Genomic DNA, 15,746 nt, shown 5'->3' with positions numbered 1-15,746 from the left:
TGCTTCTACTTTTTGTGAACTCGCTTCCTATGCCGCAGTGCTCTGCCACTGTTTACGACTGTTGTTGTGGTTTCCGCTGGCATATACGCTACTTTGGGGCGCTTGTTTTGTTTTCCACAAAGCTGTCTCGCGCAAGCTCGCGCATGTGCAGCACCAGGCCTCAATCTGCCTAACCTCAGTAGTCCATAAATAATGTAAGCACTTACAGCATTCACGACATCCAATCCCATGGCTGGACATAATCGGAATCTGCCTAACCTCAGTAGTCCATAAATAATGTAAGCACTTACGGCATTCACGACAGCCAATCCCACGGCTGGACATAATCGGGGGAGTAGGCGGGCTGCATGATATTTAAAATAACCTAGGATTGGATCATCGTTGGCACCTTCACCAATCCCAGCGTGCTGCACAGGCTCCAGAGGCGCTGATTGGCCATGTGGTCCGCACGTGCCCCTGCGGTGTACAAAACACTCACCGAGCCGTCCCCAGTCTCCGCCAGTGGGCGGGCGCCACGCAGCGTGGAGCGGAGCGGGCCCGGTCTGGCTGGTGGAGGACCCATGGTGAGTCAATCACGGGCGGGGGATCCAAGCCTCGGGATGACAGCCCGTCTCGGTCCAGCTGTCCACTGGGGTGCCCCGGGGGAAGTCGGTCAATGAGAGGGAACTGAGCAACGACTGACAGCTGCCCGACTGCCCTAGCTGCCTGCACTGCTGCCCAGGTAGGGGAGCTCAGGCTTGTTGTGGGGACTGACATCAGACTGTGGGTGCAAGTCGTGTAGTATCTTTAGGTTTACTCCACTTGTATGTCACCAATTGGATGGCACAGTAGGGGTACTTTGCAGCTACCTGCTCCTCGCCTGGCTTTTAGGCTGAGCAGGCCGGTTCTTGTTCTGCATGTCACTCATGCGCCAGGCTACACTGTTAACATTTGGAAATATATTATTTATCCTTCATGTGTTTGCAATTTTTATATTAAAAATGGATTTGTGCGTGTAATATGATACTTATAGAGTCGGACCCTATTCCATTTTCCTGCATTGTAGTAAATTTAATGTTAACGTTTTGAACAGTTAAATATTTTGATGCTTTTTTAAGTACATATTTTTGTCTAACTATTTTGGGTGGATGATACCTATTTTAAGTGTATTTTTATTGTGTATTTAGAGAAGACGATTGTCACGCCATCAGAAACACCTTTTAATAACTGTGTGTGTGTGTAGGTGGCTCTGTGGGTGGCTCTATTTCTGTGCGAGTGGCTCTGTGTGTGTGGGTGGCTCTGTGTGTGTGTGGCGCTGTGTGTGGGTGCAATGGCAATAGGTCTCGCATTTGAGCGTGATTAAGCTATTGACATTGTAAATAACAATGCTGTTTCTTTATATGTTTTAAAAACAAAAACATAAACAAAAATAATGTCATGAGCAATGCCAATAGCTCTAACTTTAACAATACAGACACCATTGCATTGTAAATGCTTGTTTAACTGTACCTCACAGCCAGAATATGCCTGGCATAGAGGGACAGTAAAAAAAGAAATAAAATACATCTGACTGTCTACTCTAAATAGGGCAGACGGTCGGATGGCTTACCTCTGAGGTGCCTACTCCGCCGGGGAAGTTTCACAATGATGCAGCAAATTGTTCTCAGTCTGCCTGACTCAAATTAGGATGGATGGGCCTTGAGTTTGGCAGACAGGGTACTCTGTCACTGTTGCAACGGAATACCTCTCCTCTAAACTCTAAATTAGCCCCAGAGACCCATTTAATGCAAATCAATAAGGACCCTGTGCCTCATGGGAACAGACCATACTGAACTGAACCTTGATCAGCTCACTCATTCACCCTGAAGACCACTGCTTTTTATCTGGGAAATTTGAGATTCAACCCCCTCCCAATCTAACTAACTAAGCTACGCCCCTGACACTGTTTAGGGATACCAGACTATAAACATATTTTTCAAACGTAATCCTCTCTTTTAATAAAGTTGGTCACAATATGTATTTCAGTTTGCCCCTCCTGAGTGGTAGGTGCTCAAGATCACACATGCTTCTAGAACCCTACAGAGTGGGTAGGACAAGAGAACAAAGTGAAATAATACTGTGAGGTATTTTAACAAGGACATGCCCTAGATCAGCAGCCCTAGTTCAGCAAGTAAAACCCAGCGGTGAAAAAAATCAGGGCCAGTGCAAGAACTTTTTACACCATAGGCAAAATTAAATGTTACCGTTTCCAATTCCTACCAATGGGCTTTGCTTGCTGCTTGTAGAATCATAACTGCTAATAGTGCCCTAGGCAGCTGCCTATTAATGAATGCAATGTTCACGACCTGACCCTGAAGTAGCCTGTATTACTGAAAGTACTGATTTACGCTGCACTAATAAATGTTTGATGCCCTTGAACAACATGCAGCCTAAAGTAATGACTTTTAGGAGAGATTCACATAGATCGCGAATGGGAAAGTGAAGGACAGTGCACTTTGCTTAGACGTCCACTTTGCTCGAGGTTTCAAAGAAACGATTTTCCCCAAAGAGAGATAATCATCAGGCTGGCTAACCTGCTACAGTAACTGGTAAAAAAAACCTGAAGGAATTTTTTTTTTGCTAATTGACCAAATATTCATAGTGCTAAGAAAGTAAAGGGTTATGGGGAGATGGGCTGGTGAAACGTGCTTCCTACCTTTTCCCTAAGAAACATATTTTTATCATGTAAACCTTGAACTTGACTATTGGCTAATGATCAGCAACAGGAAAAAAACATAATTTGAAAGCAGGTTAGAGGGCAGGACAGAGTTCTCAATAAGCTTTCAATAAATTCCAACCTGCAAACTATGTTTCATAGTAGGGAGATCCCTGGCCATCCCGCAGAACCAGATGTAAACTTGAGTGGCAGAAGGGGGACGACATTTTCCAGTTGCAGCCCCTCGCCTCTGCAACAACCTTTCCAAGTAAATCTGCAACACCTAATCATTGATGTAGTAAGTGCAAGACTCGCCCTGTATCAGACATCCTTTTTACCCTTTAATTCCCACTATGACCGTGTTCCTTTCTGATGCCAACCAGACATGGTTAAACAATAATGGGGCGACCCTGTGTCCTCAAGAACCTGGGTATGGATAAGTAAACGAAAACATTGGTTTTGTCGGGTTTTCCAACTATTTCTTATAAGAACGCCTAGTGTTAATATATTATTCTGTAATCATAAGCATTCGTATCTCAGCTAACTCTGCTGTGTATTAAATATTCTTTATCACACAGAGCCTTGGTCAATCTGGACCATCTGAGGTCGTTGACGTTTCAACCCAAACTAAGCTCCATTAGGTAGTCAAGGCGGATCTTCATCAGGACAAAGAACGAGGGTGGGGGTGACAACCCACAGATAACCAGAGTGACTCTTGGTTATTCATACATCTTATGGATGCTGTTAGTGAGATCAAAATTAATTAGACCAGGCGACATGAATCGAGTAGATCGTCCGAGCGGTGAGTTTCAGCGTTTTGGTTGTAACAGCAAGGGAGGATTCAGTGCTATCAAGCGGAGACAGGCATGTGTCCTGTAAAACTGGTTGAAGAATGGCATTACTCTCCTACTCTAGCAATTGTTACGTCAGAGTTCCGGTCTGTATTTTTTCCTTTTGCTTTCTCCACCACTACAGACTGGCATCAACCTTATGAGAATTAAACCCGGTCCTGCTGCAAAGAGAAGACTCCAACCCGAACTAACAGGCAAGTTCCTTTCTGAATGGTAACAAAAGATACCCAGTGGTCGAAGTACATAAAGAAAAAGTACTTGAACTCTGACCCCAAGTACAAGGAGGGAGGGGTCAGATATGTGACTAAAGAACAAACTATTCTTTAACTGCTTTGTTGGTCTTTCAACTACCGGTAGCTGCATATAAAATATAATGAAAAACGCCTTACATGAAAAATAAATGCACCTTGAATTTAGCTTGGAAAATGCATTTTTCTGGTAGGACAGTTAATGCTATCACTTCAGATGTTTGATGGTGTTATAGGACAGTCACTAATCTGAATCCTAGATGGTGCACAGGGGAAATAGTGATGTGTATTTATAGTGCTAAGGAGGTCCAAGCCTGTGACAGAAAGCACAGTGAATAAATCAGGTTTAAAAATGTATCACGCGGAGTATTAGTTTGCACACAATGTAAATATGCTGTGGCGAAATGTGTGAAGTTATTTAAATGTTTACAGTGCTTTCAAAAATGCATTTAGTAATATGTGGATTGTACCTAGTGCAGTATGGGAACTGTTCTGATCAAATTTTAAAAAGCTTTGGAACTTTGTTTCCACATTCCCCTGCCCACTTTGACATCTGTCCTGATCGGCTTTGGACTCACATGTGTCATCAGTAAAGAGCAGATTGAGTCTTAGGGCCTACTGGGCACAGGACCCACAGCTGTCTGATGGAGTATTGCGGATTCTAAGCTTACTGTGCAATAGGACTCAATAGGCGTTACAAGGGGGAAGTTGAATACAGATTAAGCCAGTGAAACGTTGTGATGGTGAAGCCAGCAGTTCAGGCTGGATTGTTTCCAGTGGAGCAGGCCAAGGTCGAGTAACATATCACTGGTCTCTGGATAGGGCCTGAAACGCATCCAGGATTACTTACAAGTGGCTGAGAATAATTCAAGCTTTCCATCCGTCACTTTCTGTGCAATACATGGGTTTTGGTAGGGCTCAGGGGACAGATGGATAAACAGAACTCAATGCCATGCCAGTGTGCACTGACTGAGGTCTGTTGGTGTATCTACAACGTCTCATAGAGAAAAAGCGACAGCAGAACTATGCAGGGCATCAGGAGGGGCATTGTGGGACTCAGGATGGAGATGCAATGTCCATCCCTGCCAAGTACCACGCATCAGGCGTTAGAATAACGCATTTCAGCATGGTGATACGCATCACTGCACTGAAACGGAAAGTCAGGCATAATAGCGTGTCCTCTGCTGTCAAGCGGAGGAGCGCTTGTAATCATGCCCATACAGTGGAAGTTAACCTGGAGTAGCAGGTGCCATGCACGCTGCTCCCTGCAGGCTTGGGTGCTTAGCTCAGAGTCTGCAGGTCTAAGCCTCTAGGATTCACCAGACACTGCGGCACTTTGGTTAAAACACACGCAGCACTGCTCGTTGTTGTGCCACAAATGGTTATTTTAACTAATTAGTTGCAGCGATGGGAGACGAACCCACCGGCGGCTGAGACGAGTACCCCACCTTCCTCTGGAGTGGTTAAGCAGCCCACAGCACACCAGTCAGGCTCCCTGTGCAGCTGCTGCTAAGCCTCATCATGCCTGGGCCGATGTTAGCCAGGGAGTCATCGGGAAGTAAGTGAGTGCGTGTGAGATATCTCTCACTCTGCTTAATTATTAGTTTTATAGTGCTAGCCTAGCACCGGTGTCACCTCTAAGGGACACGTGTATATATCAGCAGTGGTGAGGGATGAGCGGCTTCCGGCGTGGATCTACAACATGAAGCTCTTATTTGCCAATCCAGTCACCCATAGTTAACTTCCAGTCCTTCTTGCTGGCAATCAGTAAGGCCAGGAACTCATTCTGTGTCATTATAGCAGACTCTGCCCCTTGTGAACCCTGGAGTCACACCTTGTCTGCCTGTGACCATGGATGGTCTGATTGGCCAGCGGCAGACGCAGGAGGAGGCAGTTTTGTTTTTCCTTGCCACGCATGCAGGCCTCAAAGAGGCACCTATCTTCAAGGTGATTACCACAAAAGAGCTGCTCCTAGTATAGTGGCCCTATTGAAGTTACAATTGCATTGTGAGTGAGGGCATCTCACAAAAAGTGATGGACTGGTCTCACACACCACCGGGTGTCATGCTTCATCATTAACCAGTCCTCGCCCTCTAAAACCTTCGTTTGATAGAGGGCGGCCATTCACCTTTCGACAGGGATGCACTTCTAAACTAAGTGGGGGCCCGTGAGGATGTGAGTGAAGATACAAATCATTATAGTTATTTAAATAAATTGTAATGTGGCTAATAACTATATGATATTAAAACCATTGGATGGTGTATGGGGAATTTATTGTCCCCTAGCCATCATGTAAGTGGTCAACATGTTTCTGCCGTGTTGGCCCGAGTGGGTCCAGGGCATTCATCAGGACCTACGTATAAAGATGGGGGCTCCGTTCTTACCAAATGGTGGCAAGAAGATACCACTGTGTGGGTGTGGCCTGTGCCTCTCTCCACTTCAAAAACAGCTGCCAAATGTCAAGCCCTAAATGCAACAACTACTTGCCCCGTGGGGGGAGGGAAAACTCTTGTTGTCAGCCTGCCTCAGGAAAGTTTTCCTCGTTCGTCCTATGCGGCTGCTCCCGGTCCTCCCGTCCCACTAGGAGCAGCTCTTTTTGTGGTAATCAGTTAGTATTGGAGGCTGCTAGCTCCTAGAACCCCGTGCCTCTTGTTCCCTTCTCTACGCATCATGGAGTCTCTCGCGATTACACCTATCTTCAAGGTCTCATCTTCTGTGAGCCGGGGCCTCTCCCTGTTTGGAGCAAGTGCTTACCCGGCCTCCTCCTCCCACGTACTGGTCACCAGGTCACCAAAAAAATCATACCGTGTGTGTGTTGCTAACACGGCCCACCTATCCCTGACCCAAGGCAGTGCTTCATCACGGGACGGGTTGTGTGGCGAGTACAGTGCTGCTCATATCACCCGAAACAATTGAGTGATGGAGTCAGGTGCGTGCATGTTGTTCGTGGTAGTGTAAGCACCAAAATGTAAAACAAGTGTATTGCTATTAGAAAAAATGAAAGGTTCCTGTGCTGATAAAAGGATCAGACGTACGAGTTAATTTTTGTGCAAATCAATCTAGTGTATCTGCAAGCAGTACTGTCTACGTGAACGTGCACCTCTTTTGGAAGCACTAACTTCTATGTTTCAGTTTATTACTAAAAACTTAAACAACGCTTCTCCCTAAGTAACGTGGATTGTGTAGACTCGCTAAATTGTTTTTTCAAGCCAAATGTACCAGTTATGTAAACTTTGTGTAGTTCCTTTTAATATGCCCACAGTTGGAGTCTGTACTGAAAAACACAATTTTATTACATATGGTGTTAAGATAACAGTTTGGGCCGGTGATATTTTCTCCCAGTTAGTAGCGTATTTTTGTATTCTACATGCAAATCTATTTTTAGCAGTGGGACTCCTGATCCTTTACACATTCACTTTAGCTACAAATATATTTAGTATTGAGATGCATTCTTAGAGTCTGTGTGACCCCTAGCCCCCATGAGTTGCACCGCTGCAAGACTGTGGAGTATTAACAAAATATGAGTGTGGAAGAAATGTTAATAAAGTCTTTGGAGTGAGTTCTGCAGTGGACCATAACTGAAGCTGTTTACTTATGAAATATTCTTTGCCCCATAAAGCTTACATAACTTTCAGAATAGTAAATTGAGTTGGTGTCAATAGTCTGTGCAGCAGGACTGCAAGGAGGAGTCTCTGGTTAGTGCTCATCCAATTCTGGTGCTTTGCAGCAATTTTAAGATCTTAAAGTTTTTCATTGCTCATATGGGTGAAATTTCTGATACTTATATGTTTCCCTTGTCTTTATTGCTAGATTTTGCTCCCGAGAAAGTGTCACACAGTCGTTAAAATGTCACTCATAATTACACTGAAATTGTGAAAATGTCACACATAGCATTCTGAAACCTTGGCAGCTATGAATATAAGGTCTGTAGATAGCAGATGTAGTGTTAGAGCTCTGGGTGAGGGGTGGGGGGGGGGGACACAATACGCAGATACATTATGAGAGCTATATTGGGTTCAGGAGTGACGTGTGTCGCCAAAGCTATAGAGGCTCAAGATAAAATAACAGAGGCCTGTGGGGCTCCTGAAAGGAGATGCTTTGTCAGAGATAGGCTGGGCTCTGGATGGAAATGTGGGATTAGCTCCTCAGACTTTGGACAGACGTGCACAGGCAGAAGTACACGGGGTTCAGGTAAAACGTTCAAGGCCACATCTTTGCTGGGGAGTACTTGATAATAATGCACTGGCAGGGCTAGGGATAGCCTGTAGTGGCAAACGTGCTACAGTATTCAAGAAGCCGGGATTTGGTAAGGACATCATGCCTTGCTGTATATGGGCAGGAAGCAGGTGCATCCATAACCTACATCTACCATGGCCTGGCTGACTGCAACCACACTGTCATTTTCAGAAGCAGCATGGGAAGGTGATGCAAGCTAGACTACCCGTTCGCTCTTTTTAAGAGTTTACTATGTATTTCTGTTCCTGCCCTTCAAAACATGTCACTATGTGTAGGAAAATGGTCGAGGTAGTTATTTCTTTTACAAAATAATTTAGAAAAACATAATACGAAAAACACAACTGTTCACCACTTGAAATTGATTCAAAGTTCAGAGAACAGAAATTTAATTTCTATAGGTAATAACAGCATTAAATGCGATTGTCAATCAAAGCATTAATGGGTTGCAATGCATTAGTTCCAAATACATTGGTAGTGCATACAGTATTTACAGTGCTCTCAATGTGAGAAGAAAGAAGGATGGGGCAATGGTAGTGAATTGGTAAGTGAGGGACAGGGTAAAGGTGAAGTGACAAGGACACAATTATGTACACGATGACCTTTACAGCCTCATACAGGTCAGTTAGTTCCCATATGTACAATGCTCATAGAAACATTTTTGATTAGATTCTTCCAATCTATGAGTTTGTAAGTGAAATGGTCTACATTTCGACCCCAGCAGGATGGAGGGTGAGTGGTGTCCTCACTTCGGGGTCTTCATCAGGACAGTTATACAGGTGAGCACCTAGAAATAATTAATATTGGTTCAGTGCAGAGTAAGTATCAGTGATGAAAGGTTTAGTAGGTGAAGAAATTATCACCTACTTCCGTAAGGAAGGGCGGGCAACATACGATCCTTAATGGGCTCTCAAGGGGGCTCCTGGAAATCTAAAGGGAGACATGTTATTTATTAAAAACATGTCTGAGCGGAGTTGTTCCAACATATATGAAAAAGACAGAAGGGTGGTTCACTCACTTCTGCAGCTTTCCTGGCATGCGGGGTAATCAATCTCCCGATGCGAGAACGGAATGAATCCAAGAACAGAGTCCGTTAGAAAAGGCGGGAGAAAGGGGAGAAAGCGGTCGTCAGGGATATGTACATCTCATTTGGGTATGACGTCAAGTGCGCGCTGGATGGTTAGATAGAGAACGTGGCATTACATAAAGCGATAATATCATTAAATGTAAGAAGCAAAATGGGAAGGTATTGAAAAGTCTCATGCGGCGAAGGCAAAGGGCCGCGGACGAACAATTGGAGAAAATGCGGCCGTTATCACAAATGTGGTTGAGATCAGCTTGTAACGAAGTTACCATATTCGATAGTATCAGGAATGGTTAACAGGTGCTCTAAAGGATAAAATAAATCGGTGTGCTGTTACAACAAAGTACTGAGAGGAGATGCATCAGCAGCTTTCTACTAACGGCAGCTATGTAAATTAAAAGTGGTGTTGGAACGGAGTCAATTTAAAAGATACCGAAAACACACAGCGAGCAAGATTTCTGTCAGCTCAAACAATGAGCCGGCTCGGTGTGCTCACGCTAAATGAAAGTGAAAAATACGGCGTGCTTGCAGACGCTCGATGATTCCTGGGGGCTCGCCCCGCGTCTAGCCAATCGCGGGCAAGGGGGCGTGCTGAAGCTCGTTGTCAAGGAGAAAAACGTCTTTGTTTATCAAAATGAATTCTTCATACAGAACAAAGGTGTGGCGATGGGGGCAGCTTTCGCCCCAGACCTAGCGATACTTTTCATGGACGACTTTGAAGATACCAATATATTATCATCAGATAATCCATTCAGGAACAATATCACTGAATGGAGAAGATATATAGATGACGTTCTCCTCATTTGGACGGGAGAAGAGAATGAACTCACAAGCTTCTTCACCTGGTTGAACTCTCGCTCTGATGACAAGTTTACTATGCAATATGACAGACATACTATTGACTTCCTTGACATCAGCATAAAAACAAAAGACAACCACCTCTACACCACCCTCTACAGGAAACCGGCGGAACGGAACACGCTATTAAGATACACAAGCCACCACACCAGAGGACTTCGAGCTAATCTCCCATTTGGGCAGTTTCTCCGCATTCGGAGAAACTGCTCGCTCAAGGAAGACTTTTTTAAGGAATCAGATGAGTTGATCACTCGCCTCCTGGAAAGAGGATACCCTAGAAGACTGGTAAAAAGAGCTAGAAAGAGAGCGTGGTACAATGATAGAGATACCCTACTGACACCCAAGCAACGCATTACAGGCCTAGACAAAATGATATGTGCTACCACATATTGTACCAAGAGTAATTACATCAAACGGATAATCAATGGACACTGGGGACTGATCGCAGACACTATAGAAACGCAGGAACCACCCATGCATGCTTTTAAAAAAGCCAAAAAAATTAAGGGCCAAGTTGTTCGTTTATTACTTGACATGCAATCTAACCCGACTATTCAAACAATGTGGAATTTACCTGAAATATGGGGTCACTACAAGTGCACAAAATGCAAGGCATGCCCAATGTTCTAACACCACTTTTAATGTAAATAGCTGCCGTTAGTAGAAAGCAGCTGATGCATCTCCTCTCAGTACTTTGTTGTAACAGCACACCGATGTATTTTCAATACCTTCCCATTTTGCTTCTTACATTTAATGATATTATCGCTTTATGTAATGCCACGTTCTCTATCTAACCACCCAGTGCGCACTTGACATCATACCCAAATGAGATGTACATATCCCTGACAACCGCTTTCTCCCCTTTCTCCCGCCTTTTCTAACAGACTCTGTTCTTGGATTCATTCCGTTCTCGCATCGGGAGATTGATTACCCCGCATGCCAGGAAAGCTGCAGAAGTGAGTGTACCACCCTTCTGTCTTTTTCATATATGTTGGAATAACTCCGCTCAGACATGTTTTTAATAAACAACATGTCTCCCCTTAGATTTTCAGGAGCCCCCTTGAGAGCCCATTAAGGATCGTACGTTGCCCGTCCTTCCTTATGCAAGTAGGTGATAATTTCTTCACCTACTAGACCTTTCACCACGGATACTTACTCAGAACTGAACCAATATTAATTATTTCTAGGTGCTCACCTATATAACTGTCCTGATGAAGACCCCGAAGTGAGGACACCACTCACCCTCCATCCTGAGCTTGAAGTCCTCAATATAATTGGCAATCTAAAACCGTCCTCCCACACAAAAGACCCAATACCCCTCAACCTTGTCCCTGCCCTTAAGCACATCATCACCCCATTCTGAACCAAAATCATCAACACCTCTCTCTCCACCGGCTGTGTCCCCTCCTCACTTCAGCTTGGTCAAATCTCGCCCATAATCAAAAACCCCAATGCTGACCCCAATGACCTAAATAATCTCCGCCCCATCACTAACCTCCCCCTTCTTTCAATGGTACTTGAAAAATGTGTCCTACTACAACTAGACAAACACATAGAAAATTTCAACCTTCTCGACCCCTTTCAATCTGGCTTCAGAAAAGGCTGCAGCACCGAAACGGCAATGCTCAATGTCATACATGACATCCATCAATCACTTGACAATGGCGAGACCTGTCTTCTTATACTTCTTGATCTCTCCGCAGCATTCGATACACTCTACCATTCAGCCCTACTTAATGTGCTTAGGACCCGTTTCGGCCTTAATGGCACCGCCTACAAATGGTTCATCTCTTATCTACAACACCGTACTAAGCAAATCAAAATTCAAAACTGTCTCTCTACCCCCACTCCTGTCTCCCTTGGAGTTCCCCAAGGATCTATTCTCTCTCCCTCTTTAACCTCTTTATGGAACCCCTCACCCTCATTCTTAACCAAGCAGGCATAAATTACCACCTCTACGCCGATGACACCCAAATCTATTACAAGATTAAAACTCATGCTGACATCTTACACCTGAATAACACCCTTACCAAGATCCAAACCTGGTTCCATTCCAATCATCTCAAACTCAACCCTAACAAAACCGAAATCATTCTCTTCTCCACCAAAAATAACCCTCTACCCATTCAATCATGGATCCCTGACCTCAATGCACTCAATTGCTCACTCACCCTGTCCAACTCCATCAAATCTCTTGGCATCACTATCAACACCCTAACCCTTAATGTTCACATCAAAAACTCTGCCAAAGGAGCCCTCTTCACTCTCCGTCACCTCAAGAAAATCAAACCATTCATACCCACCGATGATTTCAAACTCGTAGTTCAGTCGCTTGTTCGGTCACGTATTGATTATGGTAATGCCATCCTTAATGGAATCCCCAAGGTACACCTAGCTCCAATCAAAGCTGTGCTCAACCTTGCTGTCAGGTTCATCACGGACTGCAAACGCTTCGATCATATATCCCCGGCTCTCAAATCTCTTAAATGGCTCCCTATCGAAGGAAGATCTGCCTACAAAACCGCCTGCATTACTCATAAAGTCCTCCACCAAAACACTCCACATTACCTCTCAAAGAAACTCCACACTGCGGGCTCCACTCGACCTCTGAGAAGCACCAACACCCTACTCCTAATCTCACCTCTGCATAAAAAGAAATCTACACAGTCTCGCTCCTTCTCTGGCAATGTCCCTATTATCTGGAATGCCCTCCCAAAAAACCTGCGCTGTAATCCCTCCTATTCTAGTTTCAAAAAAGACCTCAAAACCCACCTCCTCAATTATTATTGGGGTTCCTAACCTGTGTCCTACTCCATGATTTCTTATCTATCATACTATATTTGTGCAGTAATTATCTACCCTGTTCTCCTGCTCACCATTTACCTAATTACTTAAATGTATAGCTCCTGCCCCTGTTTATTTATCTGGTTTTGTATAATGCTCATGTTGTTTGTACTTTGTATATTTCAAATTTCTGTTGCACTACCTTTCATATGCTTTTATACCCTATGTGCCTTATACTATCCTTATCTTGTAAAGCGCTCTGATACCTCTGGGTCTAGCCAGCGCTATATAAAACCTTCAAAAGAAATATTTTTAAAAATCCTGCTGGGGTCGAAACGTAGACCATTTCACTTACAAACTCATAGATTGGAAGAATCTAATCAAAAATGTTTCTATGAGCATTGTACATATGGGAATTAACTGACCTGTATTAGGCTGTAAAGGTCATCATGTACATAATTGTAATTGTGTCCTTGTCACTTCACCTTTACCCTGTCCCTCACTTACCATTCACTACCATTGCCCCATCCTTCTTTATTCTCACGTTCAGAGCACTGTAAATACTGTATGCACTGCCAATGTATTTGGAACTAATGCATTGCAACCCATTAATGCTTCGATTGACAATCGCATTTAATGCTGTTATTACCTATAGAAATTAAATTTCTGTTCTCTGAATTTTAAACAATTTCAAGTGGTGAACTGTTGTTGTGTTTTTCGTATTATGTTCTTCTAAATTATTTTGTAAAAGAAATAACTACCTCGACCATTTTCCTACACATATTGTATTATTGACTCATGCCGGGTAGTTTTTTTTGGGGTCCACCCGGTGAAAACTTATCACTTCAAAAAATGTCAGGCATTCATAGCAGGATCTGAAACATTTCCACCAACCCACCCGCACATCCCTCAGTTGAACTTGCTGTCCAAAATGTCAGCTTATGCGGACTTCCCGTTCAACTCGGCCTTTAGAGTTAAAGGCCACAAGGGCTTGCCCCAGAGGGGACCCTGGGGGAGGCGGGGCGCCGAGTGCGCACACCCCCCGGAACACTCCGCAGCCATTAAAGCCTATACATTACATGAAGTCTCCGGAAACAGGAGGGGGTGACGCCAGGCGCTCCGCGCATGCGCACTCACGGCACCAGTCCTCCGCTCGTTCACAAGAGTTGGTTAATCCTGAACCCCGGTGCTCGCGACGGACGGTAACGCGCCCTCAAAATGGTCGTTCTCTGGGAAGGGTGGCTTCAAACGGAGGCTTACCCTGGCAACAATGTTCCAAACATTGCGACCCCACTAGCGGGAGCGGTCGGTTCAGTTACGGTGGCCGGTGCGGGCGCCCCTGCGGAGCTCGGTGGGCGATGCTGATTGACGTGACAGCGGACATGACTCAGGCTCGGCCGCAGGGGCAGGATTGCCAGGTCTGACGTGCGAAACAAGCGCTATGTCCCTTGAAAACAAGCCCGAGACATGCTCGCATTGGTAAAAAGAAGCCCGAAACAAGCCCGACACCACATAACGCAAACACGTTGTTAAAAAATATACTCTGGAGAGCTGAAAGAGGTCAAAACCAAAATAAATAATTGATATTAAATGACACGATGCTGCTAAAACTGAAGCTGTGGATCAGGTGTTGCCGATCACGGAGACTGGAGGAAATTGCTAAGTGTTAGGTGTAATGTAAAGATTAATTCTATTGATACTGCTGATTAATTTGAAACCTTCATTAGAAATGCCAGGGAATGCCCTGGTTACTCTCACCGGTAATCTTCATTAGCCTTAGTCATTTCATCACAGTATTTAGAAAATTAGGTGGCGTCACCTCACGAGAGAAACAAGGAACATGTGTTTTACACTTTTAATGTTACTCCTCCCAAGAAAGGCTTTACGTTTCAGAATTATCAAGATAATTTTTTATGGTTCATTAGCAAAATAAAATATAATTTTAAATAACATCAGTTTTTAATCAATCTTCATTTTGTTTTCAATGGGTACAAATACTGGGAGACTATTTGGTTAAGGACTTCAACATTTCGATCTCCACCCATTACAAAGAAAATGCTTATAACATTTAATCCACTTGCATTTGGCTCCGCATTAGCGTAGGGCCTTGTTTGAGAGTTCTGATCTATGTTGGAGAGGGTGCTAGCATAGGGGAACTCTGCTACATTTCTGTTGGTGATGCCTATTGGGCATCATTGTTAACCTTTATAAAAGATATGACATGGTGAATTTACTGTTAGATGTGCTGGTGATATTCCTGGGTCATGCTGGCAAGGACCAACTCTACCCACTACACACTCCAGTTGATAGACTCATATCACATATAACGTTGGCTGGGTAATTGACACCTTCCTCCAGATCCCAACTCCCCAGGACTATGGTGGTCTAAAATTGGGCACATTTATACTATGGAAAAGATATATACCATCCTGAAAATTTGCAAACCCTTTAAGATATATGTGTAATGCCGTGTGGGAGGCTGATGAATCGAGCAATTTGTGCCTGATTTAATAAGGAAAAGGGGGTATGTTAAGTAGGGACTTGGTGTCTTTGGACAGTGTTCGTAATCATTGTCACCAGTGCATGGGGTGTGACAAGATTTGGTGCAGTTACGTACACGCAAGAATAAATACCTGGTGGGAAGGTTTCAGGGTTAGTTAATATTTATTTATTTATTTATGGATTTATATCGCGCTAGAATCGACTCTTTGGACAAGAGTATCTCTGCGCACAGAAAAAGAGGAGGAAGGAAGGAAAATTTGGCAGCTACAGGAGACGAAAGGAACACTCAGCCCAATACAGCGTATAGAGCTGAAAACGGTTGATGAATTACTAGAATAAAAACGTTTTGAGTTTTTTCCTAAAAACCAAGAGTTCTGAGCATTGCCTGAGCTCAAGAGGGAGATTATTCCATAGTGTTGGGCCTACTACAGACAAGGCTTTCCCACCTTGTTTGCTCCTCTTAATGGTAGGTACTTTAAGTCGAAGTTGGCTACTGGACCTAAGAAGCCTAG

At 44.1% G+C, this 15,746-nt stretch overlaps 1 protein-coding gene across 2 annotated transcripts in view; it reads right to left on the bottom strand.

The window, feature by feature from the left end:
• Window positions 1–14,182, bottom strand: part of USF3 (upstream transcription factor family member 3) — a 168,074-nt gene extending 153,892 nt beyond the window's left edge. The window contains exon 1 of one of the 2 annotated variants that reach the window (XM_085621090.1): window positions 13,993–14,182. The gene's annotated coding sequence lies outside the window, so the exon portion shown is untranslated. The remainder of the gene's footprint in view (window positions 1–13,992) is intronic. The other variant, XM_085621091.1, reaches the window with a different exon arrangement.
• Window positions 14,183–15,746: the final 1,564 nt, after the last annotated feature.

Source organism: Triturus cristatus, chromosome 8 (assembly GCF_964204655.1).
Source record: "Triturus cristatus chromosome 8, aTriCri1.1, whole genome shotgun sequence".
NCBI classification, from domain to species: domain Eukaryota; kingdom Metazoa; phylum Chordata; class Amphibia; order Caudata; family Salamandridae; genus Triturus; species Triturus cristatus.
This window is presented reverse-complemented; position numbering and strand designations above follow the sequence as displayed.